Raw genomic sequence first — 8119 nt, forward strand, 5'->3', positions numbered from 1 at the left:
CCAGTTCCTGGCATATGATTTGACAACATAGGGGACAACAGCTTTGTTAAGCAGAAGTAATCCTTATCTGAAAACAAAGTATTAACTTATTAAAAAATATTGGGATTGTACAGTCAAATAAGTGATGTTCCCTTCAAAGTAATACCTTTGAAAAGCTACACATTTTATTATAATAATGTTGCCTTTACTCTAAATAATGCAAGAGCTTTTTTGGAGCTGCCAGCAAAAACAATTTATGAACTACATGACAAAATCAGTTCCACTGCTTTATAGTCATATTTTTTTTATAATGTGTGAAATGAAATGGCTGAGTCACTTCTCTCAGTGAGAACTCATCTGAGGTTATCTCCACACTGCCATTATAAAAGAGAAAATTCTGACCTGGTTCAAATGCCTAACTATTTCCTAAATTTTCCTCAGCAGGAGTAGCCCCTCTCTCATTTGAATTACCAGAGTGCCACCTTGATACTTTCTTGGACTGAGGTCATATTACCTTGGAAAATATAATAGTTCATTTTAAATTTTTCTCCCTTTTGATTGTAAGCTCCTTAGAAACACGTCTCAAGTAACTTTATATCTCTCTCAAAAAGTAAGTTATCAATAAATATTTTGAATAAATAAATGACCAAGTGGGAACCACCTTTTAACACTGAATAAAGAAACTTCCTGTGCCTTATCTACCTCATTTATAAAACAGGAACATTTAAAATCATATCTAGTCCACAAGTATGTTGTGAGGACCAAATCAGAAAAGCTGAGAAATCCTTTGAAATAACTAAATGAAATAAAAATATTAGGTGTTGTTACTAATTATTTTATTTGGTTAAAATGAAAACTATTCAAACCCCTAAAATACATACTTTATGACACTGTAATGAAATATAGATTAATCTATCACCTTTTCTGTTCTCAACTCTACGACCTTCTTCATAGCATTTTATCATTATAAAAATTACATAAATTATTTTTGTCTCTTTCACTAAAATAAAATTTTCAAAAGACAAAAATGTTGTCTCTTGTATACATTATTCTATCCACAATAAATTTTTGTTGAGTGAATGAGTGGTTACACCTAGTAGAAAATATAGAATTTAGAAAATATTTAACAAAAATATACTGAACTGCAACTATAAACAATACAACAGGGGATGTAATGGTTAATAGAAAATGCAGATATTTGACACGGAAGGCTGAGTGTAAACAGACAGGTGATAGAGGTAGAATATGGGCAAGTGGAGATGAAGTGAAAAAATTCTAAGCAAAAGTAGCAGCATAAACAAAAGCATAGAAAGTAGGAAGGTAGAGGCACACTTCAGACATCCAGATAGTCCAATATAACTACAACACAAGATCCAGAGGAAGTGAAAATGGTTGAGTCCATACTGTGAAGAGCTTTGAATACCAAGATAATTCAGGCAAACAACATTTCCATCTGAAGAAAGTGGTTTTTTACATATTTCCAGGAAGCAGGGGTCAGACTTGATGACTTAAAAGTTCACCCTAGATCAATTATTTTCTGACATTTTAATGTTGTTGCCAGTGTTATTTTAGTTTAAAATCCAATTATAATAAAATGTAGGGTCCTAGAGATCAGTTTTAGTCAAAGATATTTTCTTTTTTTTTTTTTTTTTTTTTTTTTTTTTTATTATTATTATTAAATTTAATGCAGTGACATTGATAAATCAGGGTACATATGTTGAGAGAAAATATCTCTAGATTATTTTGACATTTGATTGTGCTGTATACCCCTCCCGCAAAGTTAAATTGTCTTCTGTCACCTTCTATCTGGTTTTCTTTGTGCCCCTCCCCTCCCCTAACCCCTCTCTCCTTCTTCACCCCATCCCCCTTCCCCCAACCCCCCGCCCCTGTTGCCATCACATTCTTGTTCATGTCTCTGAGTCTCATTTTTATGTCCCTTCTATGTATGGATTCATCTCAGTTTTTTTTCTGATTTACTTATTTCACTCCGTATAATGTTATCAAGGTCCATCCATGTTATTGTAAATGATCCGATGTCATCATTTCTTATGGCTGAGTAGTATTCCATAGTATATATGTACCAAAGCTTTTTAATCCACTCGTCCTCTGACGGACACTTGGGCTGTTTCCAGATCTTCGCTATTGTGAACAATGCTGCCACAAACATGCGGGTGCATTTCTCCTTTTCGAGCCGTTCTATGGTGTCCTTGGGGTATATTCCTAAAAGTGGGATAGCTGGGTCAAAAGGCAGTTCGATTTTCAGTTTTTTGAGGAATCTCCATACTGTTTTCCACAGTGGCTGCACCAGTCTGCATTCCCACCAGCAGTGCAGGAGGGTTCCCTTTTCTCCACATCCTCGCCAGCACTTATTCTGTGTTGTTTTGTTGATAAGCGCCACTCTGACTGGTGTGAAGTGATATCTCATTGTGGTTTTAATTTGCATTTCTCTAATGATTAGTGATGTTGAGCATTTTTTCATATGCCTATTGGCCATCTGTATGTCCTCTTTGGAGAAGTGTCTATTCATCTCTTTTGCCCATTTTTGGATTGGGTTGTTTGTCTTCCTGGTGTTGAGTTTTACAAGTTCTTTATAAATTTTGGTTATTAACCCCTTATCAGACGTATTGTCAAATATATTCTCCCATTGTGTAGTTTGTCTTTTTATTCTGTTCTTGTTGTCTTTAGCTGTGCAAAAGCTTTTTAGTTTGATATAGTCCCATTTGTTTATCCTGGCTTTTATTTCACTTCCCCGTGGAGATAAATCAGCAAATATATTGTTCCGAGAGATGTCGGAGAGCTTACTGCCTATGTTTTCTTCTAAGATGCTTATGGTTTCACGGCTTACATTCAAGTCTTTTATCCATTTTGAGTTTATTTTTGTGAGTGGTGTAAGCTGGTGATCTAGTTTCATTTTTTTGCAGGTAGCTGTCCAATTTTCCCAACACCATTTGTTAAAGAGACTGTCTTTACTCCATTGTATTTCCTTACCTCCTTTGTCAAATATCAGTTGTCCATAGAACTGTGGGTTTATTTCTGGGTTCTCTGTTCTGTTCCATTGATCTATATGCCTGTTCTTATGCCAGTACCAGGCTGTTTTGAGTACAATGGCCTTGTAGTATAACTTGATATCAGGAAGTGTGATACCTCCCACTTTATTCTTCTTTTTCAAGATTGCTGAGGCTATTCGTGTCCTTTTTTGGTTCCATATAAATTTTTGGAATATGTGTTCTATATCTTTGAAGTATGTCATTGGTATTTTAATTGGTATTGCATTGAATTTATAAATTGCTTTGGGTAATATAGACATTTTAATGATGTTTATTCTTCCTAACCATGAGCACGGTATATGCTTCCACTTGTTTGTATCTTCCTTGATTTCTTTTATCAATGTTTTGTAATTTTCCGAGTACAAGTCTTTAGTCTCCTTGGTTAAGTTTACTCCTAGGTACTTTATTTTTTTGGTTGTAATTGTGAAGGGGATTGTTTCCTTAATTTCTCTTTCTGACTGTTCATTCTTGGTGTATAAAAATGCTTCTGATTTCTGAGTATTGATTTTATATCCTGCCACTTTGCTGAATTTATTTATCAGGTCCAGTAGTTTTTTGACTGAGACTTTAGGGTTTTCTATATACAATATCATATCATCTGCAAATAATGATAGTTTTACTTCTTCTTTTCCAACTTGAATGCCTTTTATTTCTTCTTCTTTTCTGATTGCTGTGGCTAGGACTTCCAGGACTATGTTAAATAAGAGTGGTGAAAGGGGGCACCCCTGCCTTGTTCCTGATCTTAAGGGTATTGCTTTTAATTTTTTCCCATTGAGTATGATGTTGGCTGTGGGTTTCTCATAGATGGCTTTTATCATGTTGAGGTATGTTCCCTGTATTCCCACTTTGCTGAGAGTTTTGATCATGAATGGGTGCTGGATTTTATCAAATGCTTTTTCTGCATCTATTGAAATTATCATATGGTTTTTCTCCTTCTTTTTGTTTATGTGATGAATCACATTGATTGATTTACGAATATTGTACCAGCCTTGCCTCCCCAGAATAAATCCCACTTGATCATGGTGTATGATTTTTTCCATATATTGTTGGATCCGGTTTGCTAATATTTTGTTGAGGATTTTAGCATCTATATTCATCAGAGATATTGGCCTATAATTTTCTTTCTTTGTGTTGTCTTTGCCTGGTTTTGGAATCAGAATTATGCTCGCCTCATAAAAGGAGTTTGGAAGTCTTCCTTCCTCTTGAATTTTTTGAAATAGTTTGAGAAGGATAGGAGTTAGTTCTTCTTTGAATATTTGGTAGAATTCCGTTGTGAAGCCATCGGGCCCCGGACTTTTCTTTGTTGGGAGTTTTTTGATAACTGTTTCGATCTCCTTTGGTGTAATCGGTCTGTTTAAGTTTTCTGATTCTTCCAGATTGATTTTTGGAAGATTGTATGTTTCAAGGAATTTGTCCATTTCATCTAGGTTGTCTAGTTTTTTGGCATACAGTTCTTCATAGTATTTTCTTACAATATTTTGTATTTCTGTTGTGTCAGTTGTTATTTCTCCTCTCTCATTTCTAATTTTATTTATTTGAGTCCTCTCTCTCTTTTTCTTGGTGAGTCTACTTAAAGGTTCATCAATCTTGTTTACCTTTTCAAAGAACCAGCTCCTAGTTTCATTGATCCTCTGTATTGTTTCTTTAGCCTCTATGTCATTTATTTCTGCTCTGATCTTTATTATTTCCTTCCTTCTACTACATTTGGGCTTTACTTGCTGTTCTTTTTCTAATTCTTTTAGATGCAGGGTTAAGTTGTTTATTTGAGCTTTTTCTAGCTTCTGAAAGTGTGCCTGTAGTGCTATGAACTTCCCTCTCAGCACTGCTTTCGCTGTGTCCCATAAATTTTGAGTTGTTGTATGCTCATTGTCATTCGTTTCTAGGAATTTCTTTATTTCTTCTTTGATCTCTTTCTTAATCCATTCATTATTTAACACCCTGCTATTTAGTTTCCATGTGTTTGAGAATTTTTGAGCTTTTCTGCTGTGATTCATTTCTAGTTTTATGCCGTTGTGATCGGAGAAAGTGCTTGATATGATTTCAGTCTTCTTAAATTTGTTGAGAGCCCTTTTGTGCCCTAACATGTGGTCTATCCTAGAGAATGTACCATGAGCACTTGAAAAGAATGTATATTCTGCTGCTTTAGGGTGAAAGGTTCTGAAGATATCTATTAAATCGAGTTGATCTAGTGTTTCCAATAAGTCTGCTGTTTCTTTGTTAATTTTCTTTCTTGAGGATCTATCTAGTGATGTTAGTGGGGTATTGAAATCCCCTACTATTATAGTATTGCTGTTGATCTCGCCCTTTAAATCCATCAAAGTCTGTTTTATATATTTGGGTGCTCCTATATTAGGTGCATAGATATTTATAATAGTTATATCTTCCTGTTGGATTACTCCCTTTATCATTATGTAGTGGCCTTCTTTATCTCTTACTATATCCTTTGTTTTAAAGTCCAATTTGTCTGATATAAGTATTGCTACCCCAGCTTTTTTTTCATTTCCGTTTGCATGAAACGTTTTTTTCCATCCTTTTAGCTTCAATCTGTGTGTGTCTTTTGTTCTAAGGTGTGTCTCTTGTAGACAACATATGTATGGGTCCTGTTTTCTTATCCACGCAGCTACCCTATGTCTTTTGATTGGATCATTTAATCCATTTACATTTAAGGTTATTATTGATATGTAGTTGTTTATTGCCATTTTCTTCTTTAAAGGTGTATTCCTTTTCTTTTTTTTTTTTTCTGTATTCTTTTCCCACTTTATCTGTTTACACCAGGCCCCTTAATATTTCCTGCAGCATTGGTTTGGTTGTAATGAATTCCTTGAGTTGTTTTTTGTCTGGGAAGCTTTTTATTTCTCCTTCAATTTTAAACGATAGCCTTGCTGGATAAAGTAGTCTTGGTTGTAGGTTCTTGTTTTGCATTACTTTGAATATTTCTTGCCATTCCCTTCTGGCCTCAAGTGTTTCTGTTGAGAAGTCAGATGTCATCCTTATGGGGGCTCCTTTGTAGGTGATAACTTTTTTTTCTCTTGCAGCTTTTAATATTTTCTCTTTATCGCTTAGCTTTGGTATTTTAATTATGATGTGTCTTGGTGTAGGTTTCTTTGGGTTTCTCTTTAATGGAGTCCTCTGTGCTTCTTGGATTTGTGAGAGTTTCTCTTGCATTAATTTAGGGAAGTTTTCAGCTATGATATGATTGAACAAAGTCTCTATCCCTTGTTCTTTTTCTTCTTCTTCAGGAACCCCTATGATGCGGATGTTATTTCTCTTCATGTTGTCACAGAGCTCTCTAAGAGTTTCCTCTGACTTTTTGAGTCTTTTTTCTCTTTTCTTCTCTGCTTTCATGCCTTCATTCCAGTTGTCTTCTAACTCGCTGATTCGATCCTCTGCTCTATCTATCCTGTTTTTAATTCCTTCCATTGTGGTCTTTATTTCTGATATTGTATTTGTCGTCTCCAACTGATTCTTTTTTATACTTGCTATTTCTTTATTTAGGTTTTCAAACTGTCCCTCCATTGTTGTTCTAAGATCCCTAAGCATCCTTACAATCATTATTTTGAACTCTGCATCTGGAAGTTTGATTATTTCCATATCACTCAGTTCATCTCTCGAAGGTGTCTCTTGTGGTTTCATTTGGATTGCACTCCTTTGTCTTCTCATCTTCTTTTTTTTTTTTTTATTTGTAGAGTTGGTTGAGGCTAGGCTTGGTGTTGTCTGCCTCCAGTTTTCAGTTGTGTTATTTTTAGGTCTTCGTGGGTTGGTATCAGCTATTATTTGTAATCCACTTTCGGATTTGGGCAGCTTTGAAGTCTTGATTTGTTTGTTTTCTTAACAGGTGATAGTCTTGTTAACTGATCTCAGCAGGGGGCTTCCTTGAAACTGTATCCAGGAATGCTGTGGGTGTAACCTGAGATGCTGAAGGTCTCTTCCACCAACTAATCTCACTGGGGGCAGGGTTTTTTCTCAGCTTCAGTAGGGGGAGGTGTATCTCAGATCTCCATGGAGACCTGAGTTACTGCCCCTCCTCCCCACTTCTTGTTTTCAGCTGTGTCTTGTTGCGCTGATTGGAGCTGGATAGATGTCCGGAGATCTCTGATCCGGAAGCACTTCAGCTCTGTTTTGTGAAAGGTTCAGTCCCTCCCCCAGCTATGGCCGCCTCCAGCACGAATGATTCAGCTTTTTTATTTCGTTTCTTGCATAGCTTAGCCCCTCACAGTCTGTCCCTCTCCTTGACCTTTCCACTTGGGAGATAAGCTTGTCTTTTCAACCCACCTTGCTCCCTGGTCGCCAGGTAAGTGGCTGTGAGCAGTAGTTTCTGCTCTTTTTCCTCTGTGGAATCCTCTCTGGGCTCTCAGCCTCACCCCCCTCCTTCCGTTCCTTTAAGCAGAGGAGATTCAGGCACTCCTTACCAGGATTATTGTGGCTTCCTCTTTGCTCCTTGGTTTTTGAGAGCTGTTCTTGCAGTTCAGTGTTGGTTTTTCATGCTGATTTTTTCTAAATTGATTTGTATTCCAGTTTGGTGTTGAGAGCTGGGCGTCTGTGCATCCGCCTACTCCGCTGCCATCTTCTCTCTCCCAAAGATATTTTCTGACCCTCTACGAAAACAGTTTTGGGATGTTAAGAGAAACTGTTTTTGTGAGCAATGGAAAATTTGAAATAAAACAGGGAACAGCAGAAATAAGACATTTTCTTTTCTTGTCCAACTTAAATGCTTCTGAACAAAGATTGCTTCTATTTTGTTTTAATTTTCATAAATCAGTAAAAATCAAATAATATGAAAGTATGGCTAAGAAAACATAAATGAGATTTTAATCAAGTGTTTTCCAAAAGACTAATCATCAGAAGAAAGGTATAAGAAGTTCTCTGCTCTGGCCAAATAGTTCAGTTGCTTAGTGTGTCATCCCAATATTTCAAGATTGCAGGTTTGATCCCTAATCAGGGCACTTACAAGAATCAATCAATGGATTTTTTTTTTTAAGATGGGAGTAGGTGGAAGCTATACTCACCTCCTCTCAGGAACAAACTGAAGTTACAGATAAAGAAAAATCAACCCTAATAACCAAATGAAGACTAGCTGAAGAGGAATCTTATAA

The sequence above is a fragment of the Saccopteryx leptura genome, chromosome X (assembly GCF_036850995.1).
Source record: "Saccopteryx leptura isolate mSacLep1 chromosome X, mSacLep1_pri_phased_curated, whole genome shotgun sequence".
Lineage (NCBI taxonomy): Eukaryota > Metazoa > Chordata > Mammalia > Chiroptera > Emballonuridae > Saccopteryx > Saccopteryx leptura.